A 17,540-nucleotide genomic window follows, 5' to 3' on the forward strand; every position below is an offset into this window, starting at 1 on the left:
CAGCCACTCCTCGGAAGGAAGATGGGGCAATCTACTTCCGTAGTGATACTGCCTCGGAAACCCAAGGAGGGGTCACTATGAGTCGGGTCTGACTCGTTGGCACACAACGACAACAAATACTTACAGGAAGGATCCCTGATGGTACAATGGTTTTTGCAAATGGGACAGTTTTTGGCTGTTCGAACCTACCAACAGCTCTGTGGGAGAAAGATGGGATAGTCTGCTTCCATAAAGATTTTACAGCCACAGAAACCACCTGGGCAGTTCTACTCTATCCTGTAGGGTCACACTATGAGTGAGAACCAATTCAGTGGCAAAGGGTGTACTTATACTGCTCCCATAAATATATGAAGACTTTTCCAAAAGAGTAAGGCAATGTCATGAGGGAGAAAAATCAAGAAAATGGATTTTATTTATTTGTTTGTTACTTTACTGGTGTGATTTAGTCTCAGAAAGATTCTAAGGAATACATAGTTTGAAACTTTTTAATCCAGTGTAAATTTTTAAAAAGAAAATGGAAAGAAAGACTGAAGAACTTTGGAGAGACAAAGATGTAATCAAATCTATTTTGCCTGATTGTATTGTATTTCCTCTGAACATCCCCCACCCCCTGCCTGTTAAAAGAAAAAAATTCTAGGCTTCAGAATTTATTTGGACTGTTTTCTTTAAAAGTATTTTCAAAATTTGAGACCAGCGTGTAACAATGGTTCAGGGGAAAAAGAAGTTTTTTTTTTTTTCTTTCCCTTGGTTAGTAAAATGAAAACCAAACTCCTTGCTGTTGAGTCAATTCTGACTCATGGCAACCCCATTTCTTACAGTGTGGCAGTGCTGCATAGGGTTTTGTTGGCTATAATCTTCACAGAAGGTTACCAGGCCTTTCCTTTGCAGTGCCTCTGAATGGGTTCACAGTGCAAACATTTAGGTTAGTTGTCGATCCAGACTGTTTGCACAACCCAAGGGTAGGGAAGAGGTAACATCCCTTTCAACACTTACTTCTTTGTAGAAGATTAGATGTTGTTGTTGTTGTTATGTGCCACTGAGTCAGACCCAACTCATAGCGACACCTCCTTGGGTTTGCGAGGCAGTTATCACTACGGAAGTAGATTGCCCAACCTTCTTTCCAAGGAGAGGCTGGTGGGTTTGAACTACCAGCCTTCTGGTTAACAGTTAAGTGCCTTAGGCACTATGCTACCAAAGCTCCTGAAGATTAGATCGTCATTGTTAACATTTCTTTCATAGGAATTTGTTAATTTTAAACAGAGTAACTTTATTATTCAGTAGAGAAAATACTTGAGAACCCTTTTCTCTGCAGTTCCATTTGAGCCAGGATTCTCAATCTCTTTTTAAGACATTTTATATTCTGTTAAATCCCCCTTTTTTGGGTAAATTTTATTAAAATGACTTCTTCAGTGGGTGCTGCTCAATAAATGCTCATAAATGCTCATTAGATATTGTAGTGACTGTTCCCCCCTCCTTCTTACGCTGTCATTGACTTAAAAAAATAATAATTTTATTGAGACAGAATTCACATGCAATTCACTCATTTAAAGTTGTTTTCAGGTGTATTCACAGTGTTGTTCAACCATTACTGTAACCAAGTTTAGAACATTTCATTATCCCAAAAGAAACCCTGTGACCATTAGCAGTCACTCCCACATTTTTCCAAATACCCCTAAACCCTAGGCAAACACTAATTAGTTTCTATTCCTATAGATTTGCCTGTTCTGGACATTTCATAAAAGTGGACTCATAATATGTAGTCCTTTGTGACTGGCTTCTTACACTTACTATAATATTGTCAATGTTCATCTAGTACATATTGTAGTATGTATTAATGTTTCAATACCTTTTTTGTGAGTTATATTCTATTGTATGGCTATAACACATTTTATTTATATGTTCATCAGTTAATGGGCATTTGGATTATTTCTGATTTTGGCTGTTACTCATAATGCTACTATGATCATTCAAGTGCACTCTTTTGTTTAGACATATCCTTTTATTTCTTCATTCTACTGAGAAGTGGAATTGCTGGGTCATTTATTAGCTTTATTTTTAAGTTTTTTGGGAACTGCCAGACTGTTTTTCAAAGCAACTGTACCAATTTATAATCTCTCCAGCAGTGTCTATGAAACTTCTAATTTTTGCACATCCTCACAAGCACTTAAAATTTGTTTTTTGTTTGTCTGTTTTGGTTTTTATTATAATCGTCTTAGTAGGTATCTCATTGGAGTTTTGACTTGAATTTCCCTGGTGGCTAATTATGTTTAGCATCTTTTTATGTGCTTTTTGACCATTTATATCTTCTTTGGAGAAATATCTATTAAAATCTCTTGCTTATTTTTATCATTGAGTTGTAAGAGTTTTTTATAGATTCTAGATATATGTTTCTTATCAGATAATATGCTTTGCAAATATATTTTCCCATTCTGTAGGTCTTTCACTTTCTTGATAGTTTCTATTGAAGTATAAAAGCTTTTAATTTTGATAGAGTCCAATTTATTTTTTCCTTTGTCACTTACAATTCTGGTGTTATATCAGAGAAGCCTTTGCCTTACCCAAGGTCATGAAGATTTACTCCTGTATATTTTTCTAAGTGATTTATAGTTTTAGCTCTTACATTTAAATGTACAGTCTAATCCCAACACTATGGGAGAGAGATACAATAGAGCTACTACCTCAGGACCATAGTACTGGGGTACACCAGACTCAGTTGGCACAACCAAATACATAAAAGTGTTGCTCCACATCCTACATTGGTGAGTAGTGACTGGAGTCTTAAAAGCTTTCAAGCAGCCATCTAGGATGCAGCTAATGGTCTCCTAGCATCAGAAGTGAAGAAGAATGCACACACAAAAAATGGCCCTTGAGACCAGAAGAACCGAATGGCGCCTGGCTACCAATGCCAACCGCTCAGGAAAGGATCAAATCTGGAGATCCTGGATAGAGTGGGAGGGAAAACCTGGAACAAAATCCAAAAACTCAATAATGACCAGAATTACTGGTCAGATGAAGTCTGGTGAGAATCCAAATACTATGGCCCTGAAATACATTTGTTGTTGTTGTTATTTGCCGTCGAGTCGGCCCCAACTCATAGCGACCCCTCCTTGGGTTTCCGAGGCAGTATCACTACGGAAGTAGGATTGCCCAACCTTCCTTCCGAGGAGTGGCTGGTGGGAAATACATTTGGCACCTGGAATAAAACTCACCCCCAGGGGCGGGCTCTCAGCCCAATAGTTAACAAGATGTACACGCAGACCACTCAACCCGGGATGCTGCACACACACACTCAGTGGTAATACATCTCTTAAAGCAGTAGACATGGGACACTGAAGGACCAACATTCAAACTGAGGAAATATAGGACAAACAGGAATACATAATTATGAGGGGCACAGGGGGAGTGTTGCAGGGTAGGGAGGGGAGGAGACTGGGTTAGGGATGGACATGGTGAATGGGGAATGAAACTAAATGTATGCATGACTTTGAATGTAAAACAAGCTCTTAAAATAAATAAATAAATCTACAGTCTATTTTGAGATAATTTTTGTGTATATGTGCAGCAAGGGTCCAACTTCATTCTTTTACATGTAGATATCTAGTTGTCCCAGCATCATTTGATTAAAAGATTATTCCTTCCAAATTGAATTGTCTTGACACCTTTGTTGAAAATCAACTTAACAAGCACATGAGTTGTTTTTCTGAAATTTCAGCTCTGTTCCATTGATCTATATGTATACCATTATGTCAGTATCATAATATCTTGATTACTATTCATATTGGCAAGTCGGAGTTTTCCTACTTCATTTTTTTCAAGACTTTTTTTTTTTTTTTGTGGCTATTCTGGATCTCTGACAGTTTCATATTGAATTTTAGAATCAGTTTTCCATTTAACAAAGAAAATACCTGGGATTCTCATAGAGATCGAGTTGAATCTGTAGATAAATTTGGGGAATATTGACATTTTAACAATATGAACAGAGGATGTTTCTGCATTTATTTAGACCATCTTTGATTTCTTTCAACAGTGTTTTGTCGTTTTCAGAGTGTATGTTTACTAAATGTATTCCTATGCATTCTTTTTGATACTATTATAAATGGAATTGTTTTCTTAATTTCATTTTTGGGTTATTCATTGCAAGTGCATAGACATAAATAAATATAAAATTTATTGTGATTTCTTGTGTTTTGTTTTATACTTTTTTTATGTTGTTCTTGTATTCTGCAACTTTGCTGAACTCATTTATTAGTTCTATTAGTTTTTCAATGGATTCATTTGGATTTCCATATACATGGTCATGCCATCTGCAAACACAGATAGTGTTACTTCTTCCTTTCCAATCTTGATGCCACTTAATTTCTTTGTCTTGCCTAATTACCTTGTCTAAACTCTAGAGCAATGTTGAATAGAAGTGGAAACAGCAGAAGTCTTGTTTTATTCCTTATCTTTGGGGGAAAGCATCCATTTTATCACCAGTAAGTGTGATTTCAGCTGTGTGTTTTTCAAAATGCCCTTTGTCAGGTTGAGAAAGTTCCCTTCTATTCCTTGTTTGTTCAGTGTTTTTATCGTGAAAAAATGTTGAATTTTGCCAGTGTTTACTCTATCTATTGAGATGATCATATGTTTTTTTTTTTAATTGTTCATTGTTTTGATGCTATTAAGGTTTAACATAAAAATTTTATTGTGATTTCTTGTGTATTTCTTTTATGAATTTTCCTGTGATATAGCTATCACTTTTATTAGTTGCTAAGTCTTATCTTAGATAATTTTGAATTGAGGATTTAGGATGAGTTTGTAAAATTATTTTAATATTGGTATTAAAATAAATTGTAACTATCAAATACTTTTCTCAAGTTTTGAATGGGAAAACTGATAGTTCTAATCGTGATGATCTCCAAAAACTTTTGCAGTTTGGGAATGTTACTCAGTTATTGATAGTACTCAAAAATTGGTTTCTATTCATAGACCTATGGCATTGTTAATTCTATACAAGTAATGATATTTTATAAACCAGCCCATCTTCAAGAACTAATATTTTGTCTTTTGGTTTTTGAGAATAACATTGCAGAATTGGCATTGGGAAATGTATATCCTTAATACATTTTGAAAAGGATAATGTGAAATATATCAGCTACAAGCTTGTTTCACACTTTAAAACTATCTTTGCCTACAGTATAAACAACTTGAATGTTCTATTTATTTTTAACATTGCCATCTGTCACTGCTATATTCCAAACCCCAAAGCAGCAGCTATAGTTTAAGATTAAAATTTTAAAGGTCTCTATACTATTACACAACAAGGTTAATATGAAAATATGTCCTCTTAGACCTGTTCTTAATATTCTCAATATGTTCAATTATTTTCATATATAAAAATAAAATTAATTAGTCACATGTCCTGCTTGAGATAGCAGGTATCCATGGTGGATTAAAAAAAAATAATAATAAAGTAAGTAAGAGATAGAGATAGAGAGAGATAGAAGCAAGGTGAAAGAAGAAGATAGGTGAAAGCTTTTCCATGCAAAGTTGACCTTTAGTTCCATCACCATAGGGCCTGGTTTGGTGGAATATGCTGAGAATGAGATGGAAGAAAAAGGAAGGAAAAGGACATGTGGATTTTTTGGGAGTGTTTATTCTGCTTGGAGTTCACTGAGCATTTGGAATCTACTTGTTGATGTCTTAAAGTTTTTAGTGTTCTCAGCTATTATCTCTTCACATATTTATTTTGTCTAATTCTCTCTATCCTCTCCTTTACTCATTGATTTATGCACTTTGATATTGTCCCACAGATTTCTGACCCTTGGTTCTATTTATTTTTCCCCCTCACTATATTTCCCTTTTTTTGTTTTAGTTTGGGTACTTTTCATTGTCCTATCTTCAAGTTCATTGATTTTTCTCTCTGCTTTCAATCTTCTCTTAAGCTCATCTAACATATTCTTCTATTCTCACATCATATTATTTTCATTCTAGAACCAACATTTGGTTCTTTTTATAATTTCCATAGTGGAATGCTCCATCTTTGCATATTACCCACCTATTCCACTAGAGAGAAAAGAAGATTAAAGAAAGAAGGTTAGGAGAAGGGTGGAAAACAGTTTATTTTGGGACATGAACTTCTGAAATTTAAACATACCTTCCCTCTCAGAAGAGGGTGGTGTGGTGATTGAAGCATTCATCTGCTAACCAAAAGGTCAGTAGCTCATACCCACAGCTGCTCTGTAGGAAGAAGATAAGGCAGTCTGCGTCTTTAAAAATTTATAGCCCTAGAAACCCTACGGGGCAGTTTTCCTCTGTCCTGTAGGGTCACCGTAAGTTTAAATCAACTCTATGGCAAGTGAGTTTGTTTTCTTGGTCCCTCTCAGAACAGTTAGAAAGTTGGGTAAGAATATAAAAATATTTCTTTGAAGCATTGGAGAGTTAATAAGGCAGTAAACAATTACTGAAGCAAGGTCAAATAGAAAAAGAAAACCCCAAGTGGTGATTCCAGCCTATGAGGACATTTTTTGCCTACAGGCATCTGGTGATAGAGTAGAGGAAGTCACAGGGTGAAGGGAACAAAAATTGGAGTTCGGATCTCAACAGGGGAAAGTTGCTGATAAATGTCCCAAGGTTTGATTTGCATTTTTTTTGTGCAAGCTGACCAACTGATTCTAAAATTTACATGGAAATGCAGTCAGGGATACTCAAGACAATTTTGAAAAAGAATAAAAAAGTGGAAAGGCTTGCTGTTGTAGCTATCAAAACTTATAGTACAGTATTTAAGATACTAGTATTGATGCAAGGATAGATTCCAGAAATCTGTTTATCTACACATGCTTGATTTACAACAAAGGTGGTATTGCAGGGCAGTGCAAAAAGGGCAATCATTCCAATAATGTTGGTAGGCCAGTTAGACTTCTGTATAGAAAATGACAAGAGATATCGGACCTCTGTTTAACCCCATACACACAAATTAATTCCAGAAGAATTAGAGATCTGTATGTGAAAGGTAAAATAATGAAATTTCTAGAGGATAATGCCATAGAAATATCTTCATGACCTATCTTCTTGACTTTAAGTTATATATAAAACTTTAATCATAACTGGAAGTTTTAATAATTAAACTTAATTAAAAAAAGAAACTTCAGTTCATCATGAGGTGCTATTAAGATAGTGAAAATCCAGCCACAGAGTGAGTAAAGATATTTGCAGTATACATACCTGACACAGGTATCCTAACCAGAATATGTAAAAAATCAGTAAGAACAGATGAATCAGTATTTTTAAAATGAATAAAAAACTTGAATAAGTACTTCACAAAAGAAAATACCAAAATTGCAAAATAATAATATGAAATATTATTAATAATATGAAAAGATTATCAACCTTATTAGTCTTGAAACTCACTGCCATCGAGTTGATTTCAACTCATAGCAACCCCTCCTTGGGTTTCCGAGGCAGTATCTCTGCATAAGTAGATTGCCCAGTCTTCCCTCCAAGGAGTGGCTGGTGGATTTGAACCTCCATCCTTCTGATTAGCAGTCAGATGCTTTAGGCACTACGCCACCAGAGTTCCTAAAACCAAACCCACTGTCATTGAGTTGATTCCAACTCATAGCAACCCCCAATGGGTTTCCAAGGTGGTAATTCTTTACTGAAGTAGATTTTACCCAGTCTTGCTTCCACAGAGTGGCTGGTGGATTTGAACCACCAACCTTCTAGTTAGCAGGCAGGTACCTTAGGCACTGAGGGAAATATAAATTAAAACCTCACTGACACACCCACCTGAATGGTTGATGTTAAAGAGTGATAGTATCAAGGGTTGGCAAAGATGTAGAGTAGTGGGAACTCTCACATACTGCTGGTGGGAGTGTAATTTGAGACAATCATTGTTCGGCATTGATATGCACATACCCTATGACCCTGAAGTTGCATTCTTAGGTATATAATAGTTGCCATTGAGTTGACTCTGACTCATGGAGAATCCATGTGTATCAGAGTAGAGTTGTGTTTCATAGGGTTTTCAGTGGTTGATCTTCTGGAAATAGATTGTTAGGCTTTTCTTCCAAGGCATCTCTGAGTGGATTCAGACCACCAACCTTTCAGTTAACAGCTGATCATGTTACTCATTTGACCCATCCAGAGACTTCTGTATACACATACACACATATAAACACACACACAAACACACATACACACATATATAATTTAGAACTACACTGTGGTTTTAGTAGTTAGGATAGTGGTTACATTTGGAGAGGAGGTAAATGATTAGAATGGTCAAGAGAGAGGATTCTGGAATGCTGTTAATTTTCTGTTGATCCAGGGAGTTGATTGTAAAAAAATGTATGCTTCTTATAATTTACAGTTGCTTATAATTCACTGAGTTGTATATATAAGTTCTGCAGTGTTCTGAGTGGGCCATATTCAGTACAGTTTTCTTAAAAGAAAACTATTATATTTGAAGTTGATTTTAGTAGCTATTTCTTTGTGTGTAAAGCAATAAAAAAAATTGTTGGAAGGGAATAGAAAAGTGAGGGGGGAAAAGATACTTCTCTGTGCTTGCCATAGTAAGAATTCTGAGTCACTAGGGTTATTAAGGAGGGCTATATTTCATTTACATGTTTTTAATATACCTTCCATCCTTATGAATGTTTCTTGAAGCATTGCTTTGATACTAAAATGTTGGAAAACACATTCACAAAATAAATTTGGTACTTCAATACTGTGAAAGAAGAAAAATTATGAGGTAGAGGGAATACTTACCCAGGGAATTTTTTATTATGATCCGTTGTTACATGAGAAAGCAGATCATGGAAAAGTATGTCCAATATGATCCCATTGGCAATGCAATAGAAGAAGATTTGAGATAATATATACCAAACTGGAAAGAGGTATGGAATTGTAGCAGTAGCTTCCATGTTATTTAAATTATTTAAGGTAATCAATTATTTCTTTATAAAATATATATTTAAAAAATAGATTGTAATCTCCCTTAGCTTCACCCTGTCCAAAGCCTAAATAAAGCCCCTGGATATTTATTAAGTGGCAGCTGTTACTCTTGCACTATGCTTACCTACTGTAGTATATCCTTTTTAAATAATTTCCATGCTGAAATGAGATCTATTTAGTTTCTAATTATACTTCTTTAATGTTGGGCAATCTACTTCCATAGTGATACTGCCTGGGGAACCCTAGGGGGGTTGCTATGAGTTGGATCTGACTTGACAGCAGTGAGTTAGGATAAATATATATCACTGAACACATGAGGTTTCTTGTGACGACAGTAGGGGAGGGAGCTTTCCTGGACAGTTACTTGAATGTAGTTTGCATCAAGCATTTTTATCTTCTTTTTGATCGCAGCCAAGTTTTGTTATTGTTGTTGTTAGCAGACAGAGGTAGCTAAAGTTTTCCTTTGGGGGAAGGACTTAGTAATCAGATGCATCACTGATGAAATCCTTATGTTTGTTTAAAAAGTTGTTTATAAGGTAACAAATTAGCCTAAATTTGTACCATTATTTTGAAATTTAAAAAAAAAAAAATTCTTTGAAGTATTCTTTTAGGAAATGGACCCTCTAGTATCTTGCTTTTTCTTTTTCTTTTCCTTCCAGTTTGACCTAATGATATTTTCTTTTCTTGTATTCGTTTGCTTTTGGGTTGTTTCTGTTCTCTCTTTCTTTGAGTTTCCAGCACTTTGTCTTTAAGTGGCTGTGTTTCTTCACATGTCATCTTAATCTGAAGTGACCAGACATTCTATATCAAGAAAAATAAGTCCAGGATTTTACTTGTCCCATGTGGAATGCTGTACTGTTGAATAGTCTTCACTGAACATATGTTTATTTGTGTTCTGGAGGTGTGGTAGATAAATTTGTGTGTCAGCTTGGCTGGGCCTGGTTGAGTAGCTGGGCAGTTGGTGGTAATTATTCCCCATGATGAGACTGGCAACAACTCCATGGCGGGATCTACCGCAAGCAGCTGAGTAGCTGCTTTTGGAATGTGGTCCGCTTCCTGTATATAAGGAGAAGCCTTGGGGATAGTCTCTAGCTTATGGCACCTTGGACCCTGCATGTAGCCGTGTTGTTCAGCAGCCTGCTATGCTCTGCCGACCTTGGGACTTACAGCAGACTTGTGTGGTTTGGTAACATTGGGACTGTGTCTTTTTACTTGTCAATCTTGGGCTTGGCAGCCTCAGCAGCCAACAGCTGTCTGAGTGAAGAAAAACCTCTAGCTTCAGTGGGCCTGGAGCTGGAGGCAGAGCTGAAGCCCAAGGCAGAGGGGCTTTCACCCAGCCACTAGAGCTTGGCACTTTGAACTTGGACTTAAAGCCTCCAAATTGTGAGAATAAACTCCTGTTTGTTTAAGCCATCCCATTTTGTGGTATATATTCTTGTCAGAGCAGCACTTGGTAACCAGAACAGGAGGCTAATATTTTAAGAGTCAGACATTAAAATCTGAAATACCAGAATGCCTAAGGAAGCTTTCTCCCAGCATATAAGGCAAAATAATATTTTCTTACTATGAATCTGGGAAAAGCAGCTAACAATTTATAATATGTTATAATTGTTTGTGAATATTTTTTTCAGTTCTTTAGATCAGAACTTAAACCCCAGTATAACCTGTGAGGTATATGGGTATAGGGAATATTTTTCTATCCCATCCATTCCCTTTAAAAAAAAAAAAAAGAAGCACCTGAGATTTTAAAAGTTAAGAGATTTGCCTGAGGTTTCACACTAGGACATATTGAAGTCTTCTGATACCTAATAATATTAATAGTAACTAGCATTATGTAATACTTACTGCATGTCAAGGACTGAACCAATCAGCTGGGATAGATTAACACATCTTTAATGGATTAACTCAAAAACCAGAATTCTTCCCAGTATAGAACTGTGAATAGAGATGTTTACTTTCTTTGTCTCATAAAGATTTATTTACTACCATTTGTTTTTATTATAATAGTAATAAAATAAAAATGTATTTGAATTTTCAGAAGGCCTATATGAGCAGAACAGAAATTAGTATGAAAGGACAGATTTAAGGCAGAGAATTACTTCTAGGAACCTACTTAACTCACTCATTTTGTTTTCAACTTCTTTATAATATAATTATAGTTATATATAACTTCTTAATAATATAATTATAATATTTGCATAATTCTCATTGCCTTTCTAAAATTAAAAAAATCTTTCAATCTTTCCTCATTAAAATATAACTCCAGATTCGGTTATATTATGGCATTTTCAGCCATCCTTCCTGTCTGTTCTCCTGTTCTAGCCTTTCTCTCTGTGTACTCTACTGGACTTAACTGCACATTCTGAACATACCACATGACTTCATGGCTCTAACTTTGCTCCTGCTGTCCCTGCAGCTTGAATTGCTCTCTTCCTGGTTTAACCTGTTGAAATCCTCCTTATATTTTATCAGGCCTTAATTCACTTGTTCCATGAGAGCGTCCTTGACCTATCTCTCCCTAACCATATCCCCTCCCGACTCCTAGTTAAAACTAATAACAGCTATTTCACTTGCTCTCTAAATTACACTGTCCTTACAAGTGAAAAGTAGGTCTCATTCATTCATCTTCATCTCACCCATGGTATATACAGTGGATGCACAATTAAGCCTCTTGAATTAATCCATCCTATTTTTTACTACTGAAATACATTTTTAGAATACAACTTTTGTGTATTGTAACCCATCTTCAGAAAACTTTGGTGGTTTGCCAAAATAATACATGTAATACATAACCTATAATTTGAGGTGCTGCACAACTATTGGAACTAACTAATCTTGATAGCCTATTTTTCCCCCCTATTTCTTTCCTATATTCAGCTTTAAAAGAAATGTTTCCTTACTCTTCTCCTAATATACTTTGGGTTCCCTTCTTCCTTTCCTAAGATCCTTCTTGCTAAAATGACTTTCTCCTTCTTGAAGACTCCTAGGCCAGTCTTTACAAAGGAAATGTGCTTTCAGCTCACTATAGGGATCTTGTTAAGCTGTAGATCATGATTTAGTAGGTTTGGGTTGGGGCCTGGGATTCTGTTTCAGACAAACTCACAGATGATATTGGTAATACTGGCCCTAAAACCACATTTTGAGATTAGTTTATGGCAATGAATTTTCTCATTTTGAATTTGATATTTCACTTCTTGGGTGTCATTTTTCCCATCTAGATTGTTTTGTTTGTGGGAACTTAGTCTATAATAATTTGCATTGCATCCTTTATACATACTGGATGCTCCAAACAGTTATTGGGGAGCTCTGATAGCAGAGTGCCTAAGGCACTTGACTGCTAACCAGAAGGCTGGTGGTTCAAACCCACCAGCCACTCCTCGGAAGGAAAATGGGGCAATCTACTTCCTTAGTGATAACTGCCTTGGATACCCAAGGAGGGGTCGCTATGAGTCGGGTCTGACTCGACGGCATATAACAACAACAACAACAACAACAAACAGTTATTGACTGATAATCATAAATATGAACAGTTGCTATTATATTGTTGTTGTCAGCTCCAACTCATAGTGACTCTGTGTACAACAGAACAAAACTCTGCCCAGTTGTGCGCCATCCTCACAGTCCTTGCTGTACTTGAACCCATCATTGCAGCCTCTGTGTCAATCCACCTCATTGGTTTCTTTCCCTTTTTCACTGACCCTCCATTTTACCAAGCATGATATCCTTTTCCAGGGAATATGTTGTCCTTCTGACAACATATCCAAGTAAGTGAGACAAAGTCTGGCCATTCTTGCTTCTGAGGAGCATACTGACTGTACTTCTTCTAAGATAGATTTTTTTTTTCATTCTTCTGGCAGCCCATGGTACTTTCCAGTATTCACCAACACCACAACTCAAAAGCCTCCACTCTTCTTCAGTCTTGCCTGTTCACTGTCCAGCTTTCACATGGATATGAGGTGATTGAAAATGCTATGGCTTGGGTTAGGTGCACCTTAGTCTTCAAAGTAACATCTTTGCTCCTGAACACTTTAAAGAGGTCTTTTGCAGCAGATTTACTCACTGTAATACAGTAATACTGATTTCTTGACTGCTGCTTCCATGGGTATTGTTTGTGAATCCAAGTAATATGAAGTCTTTGACAACTTCAGTCTTGCCTCCATTTATCATGATGCTGCTTATTGGTCCAGTTGTGAGGGTTATTGTTTTCTTTGTGTTGAGGTTATAGTTATCAAAAATATTTCCTGAACCCTGGTATACCCTTTAGCCAGCACAAGCAGTAGACTTCTAATCAGTCTTTTCCTTCTCCTAAATCAAGCCACTTTTCCATTTTGGTCATTTCCAATATTTAGTCATCTATTATTATTGAGGCAAAGTAAGTGCTAGGGGGGAAAAATAAAAACTGAACACAACAGATAGAAATTCTGCTATTTTGGAAATTATGTTCAAGTGTGATAAGAAAGAAACAAACATCCAGTAAACAAACAAGTGAAATATCTAGTAAGATTTCTAAGTGCTGGGGAGAAAAATAGATGTATATAGAGGGTAACTTTGAGGACTGAGGTACAACTTTGAGGGCAAGCTATGATATTTTCATCATGTCATGTGTGCAAAAGCTATACAGTGAATATGGAAGACCACACAAGAACTGATGCCTTTGACTTATGGCGTTTGTGAATAATATTGAATATACCATGGACTGCCAGAAGAAAGAAAAAATTTGTCTTAGAAGAAGTACAGCCAGAATACTCCTTAGACATGAGGATGGCCAGACTTTGTCTCTTATGCTTTGGATATGTTATCAGGAGGGACCAGTCTCTGGAGAGGGACATCATGCTTGGTAAAGTAGAGTTTTGTTGTTATTAGGTGGCATCAAGTCATCTCTGACTCGTAGCGACCCTGTGCACAGCAGAACTAAACACAGCCTACCTAGTCCTGTGCAAGCCTTTCGACCCTTGCTATACATGAGTCCATCATTGCAACCACTATGTCAGTCCATCTCATTGAGGGCCTTCCCCTTCTTTGTTGACCCTCCACTTTACCAAGCATGATACCAAGATACCATGCTTGGTAGAGGGTCATCAAAAAAGACCCTCAACAAGATGGATTGACACAGTGTCTGCAACAATTGGCTCAAACATAGCAATGATTGTGAGGATGGCACATGACAAGGCAATATTTTGTTCTGCTATACATGAAGTTACTATGAGTCAGGACCTACTCAAAAGCCCCTAACAGCAACAACAGTGGAGAAAAATAAATGAGAAATGGGAGAGAGTGGTTAGAAAGTGTTGGGATGTGGTTTATGTGGAATTATAATTTTAAAATTATATTTCATTATAATTAATGAACAAATTAATGGTTAATCAATTAACTAGTACATTAATAAGCAAAAACCTAACAGAGTTGAGGAGGGAGGTCTATGCATTTCTGGGAGAAGAGCTTTCTAGGGAGAGGGAATGGCAAGTGCAATGGTGCTGAGCTGGGTATATGTCTGGTTTATTAAAGCAGGAAGGTCAGGTTGGTTAAAGCAGGTTGAAGAGATATGGTTGATGTTCTTGTTGTTGTTATGTGCCATCAAGTCGGACCCAACTCATAACGATCCCTCCTTGGGTTTCCGAGGCAGTATCACTACAGAAGTAGATTGCCCCATCTTCCTTCCAAGGAGTGGCTGGTGGGTTTGAACCACCAGCCTTCTGGTTAGCAGTCAAGTGCCTTAGGCACTATGCTACCAGAGCTCCTATGGTTGATGAGGAGAATACAGTTGATAAGATGCAGTCAAAGTGAAAGAGGATCAAATTCTGATTGTGCCCTGTGTACTACTCTACACATTTGGCTTTTACTTTGAAGTAGATGGTAAGGCATTAGAGACTTTTGAACAAAATTGTTTAATTGACTCTCCTTGTAAAAGGATCACTTTGATTGTTGTGTTAAGAATAGGAAAAGACATAGTGGAAGACAAGAGACTGGGAGTTGGCTACTGGAATGATCGAGGCAAGATGATGGTGACTTTAAACAGGATAGTAGCTGTGACTCGACGGCACATAACAACAACAACAGTAGCTGTGAAAGTGGTCTGATTCTGGATATATTTTGGACATAGAGAGAATTACAGATTTTGTCAATTTTTCTTTAACTCATTGAGGTATTTTTCATATTTGCATGATTGGAATATAACCTTTGCCTATCCTGTGAATTTTCTTGTCTTTTCCTATCCCACTCACACAAAGATTCATCTTAGTCTTTCACAGGTGGATGGCCTCCACACTTTTTGTGAAATAGAGAAAAGTGACAAATGAACTTTCCTATGCTATAAACAATCACTAGAAGACAAAGTGTAGTTACTTTGCAGTCAGCCATATATTTTTAACTTTTTAATTTTGAAATAATTATAATCTCAGAAGAAGTAATAAAAATTATATGAAGAGGTCCTTTGTACCCATTATCCAGCTTCTCCCAATGGTACATAGTTGGTTATCAAAACCAAGAATTAATGTTGTCATAATACAATTATCTAGAGAGTAAACCTTATTTCAATTTTATCAGTTTTTGCATGCATTAATTTTTTTCGTATATTTTTATACAACCCACATCTTTGGGGTTTCAGGTGAAAGTTATGGCCATTAATTGTATAATGTTCCCAGTTTCAGGGCAACTATTGTGAAATTTAGTTACTTTTATGTATGTTTATGGGGGGGTGGAGGTTTAGTGGTAGAGTTCTTGCTTTCCATGCAGGAGACCTGGCTTCAGTTCCAGCCAGTTTACACCTTAAGTGCAGCCACCACTTGTCTGTCAGTGGAGGGTTACATGTTGCTATGATACTGAACAGATTGCAGCTGAGCTCTTGTACTAAGACAGACTGTAAGATATGTCTGGTAATCTACTTCTTAAAAATCAACCACTGAAAATTCTATGGATCACAGTGGTCTGATTGCATTGTGCATGGATGGGTCATCATGTGTCAGGGACTAACTTGATGGCAGCTTAATAACAACATGTATGCTCGTATTTTAGATAATATGAAGGGCTTATAATGAGTTGTAGTAAGCATTCTCCAAATAGTTTTTATGTAGTATTTTTTCTCTATTTCTCTCTCTCTCCTTTTTTTTTCCATCTTTTTTATTACTCTTCCTTTCTCTTTCTCTAACTTTCTCTTTCTGTCTTTAGTGCTAACCGAGAAAAGTGTAGAAAGAAGGTTGTTTTCAGTTGAAAAATGTTAAAAAGAAGGATGATTTTGCTTTCTCTTCTGTGAACAAACTTCACAAGACTCATTTTGTATTCAGCAAAACTCTGTAAACTCACAGCTGTTCCATTGGTAAAATTAACATTCTTTATTCCTGCCACATATTGCAATTTTCTGTGATCTCTCATATTGTAATTCTCTATGATCTCTCATGTTGTAAAATCATGTCAATTAATTGTGGCCAACCATTCACCAACAATTTTATATTCAGAGCTATGTTCAGAGAGGAAGTAAAGAATGAATTCAACCTGTAGTAGAAGAGTTTGGCATGATGCATGATATTCCTAGGCATATCAGATCCACTAACTACTAATTGTATGACTGTGACAAGTCTTCTTAACCTCTCTGCCTTGGCTTCCTCATCTATAAGATGAGGATATTGATAGTATCAACCTCATAGAGTTATAATGAGAAATATTTATAAAATACTTAGAGTAGTACATTTTGCATAGTAAATGCTATAAAACTGTTTTGTTAATTGAAAACAAATAAATATCTGAGTTGTTGTTGTTGTTATGTGCCGTTGAGCCAGACCTGACTCATAGTGACCCCTCCTTGGGTTTCTGAGGCAGTCTCACTACGGAAGTAGATTGCCCAACCTTCCTTCTGAGGAGTGGCTGGTGGGTTTGAACAGGCAGCCTTCTGGTTAGCAGTCAAGTGCCTTAGGCACTATGCTACAAAAACAAATAAATATCTGAATAGGAAATCTTAAAAAAGTTACTTAGAAATTGTGTCAGTCTCTCAAATCATCTATTACTTCAAAAATTCTAATTAGGTTAATACATGTTAATAATGTTGTTCAATATAAAAAATTGAACCTCTTCAATATTTATATTGTATTTTTGCAAGTAACTCTAATAAGAGTTGTTTTTAAAGTCACAAATTGAGTCTGTTTGAATGGCATTTTGATCATTGTTGCCAGGCATCTTTTAGTGGTGCTGATGAATAGTTTTGGTAGAAGAGAAGAAGTTTCTTGGTCCCATGGGCAAATAGAGGCCATACTCATGAAAATTTACTTAATTCTGAATTTTCAGTTCTGAAAAAAAAAGATGCAAAGTAGGTTGTATGTACTTCGAAAGAAAAAGAAAGAAAGAATTTTTATACTTTTAGGATTAATGTTCTAAAATTTCAGCTTTCTAGTACTTCATCTAGGAGCTCTGGTAGCATAGTGCCTAAGGCACTTGACTGCTAACCAGAAGGCTGTCAGTTCAAAACCACCAGCCACTCCTCCAAAGGAAGGTTGGGCAATCTACTTCCGTAGTGATACTTCAGATTCAGAAACGTTTGCAGCAGTATATTGATAGAGAACTTCCAGAGGTTCAAGCCGGATTCAGAAGAGGACGTGGAACAAGGGATATCATAGCTGTTG

General features: G+C 36.4%; 1 protein-coding gene across 1 annotated transcript in view; it reads left to right on the forward strand.

Moving 5' to 3' along the window:
- ARHGAP32 (Rho GTPase activating protein 32) overlaps positions 1–17,540 on the forward strand; it is a 511,643-nt gene that overhangs the window by 413,559 nt on the left and 80,544 nt on the right. The gene's annotated exons all lie outside the window — the stretch shown is intronic.

Source organism: Orycteropus afer, unplaced genomic scaffold (assembly GCF_000298275.1).
Source record: "Orycteropus afer afer isolate SDZICR_OR568_19922 unplaced genomic scaffold, OryAfe1.0 scaffold00649, whole genome shotgun sequence".
Taxonomy (NCBI): Eukaryota; Metazoa; Chordata; class Mammalia; order Tubulidentata; family Orycteropodidae; genus Orycteropus; species Orycteropus afer.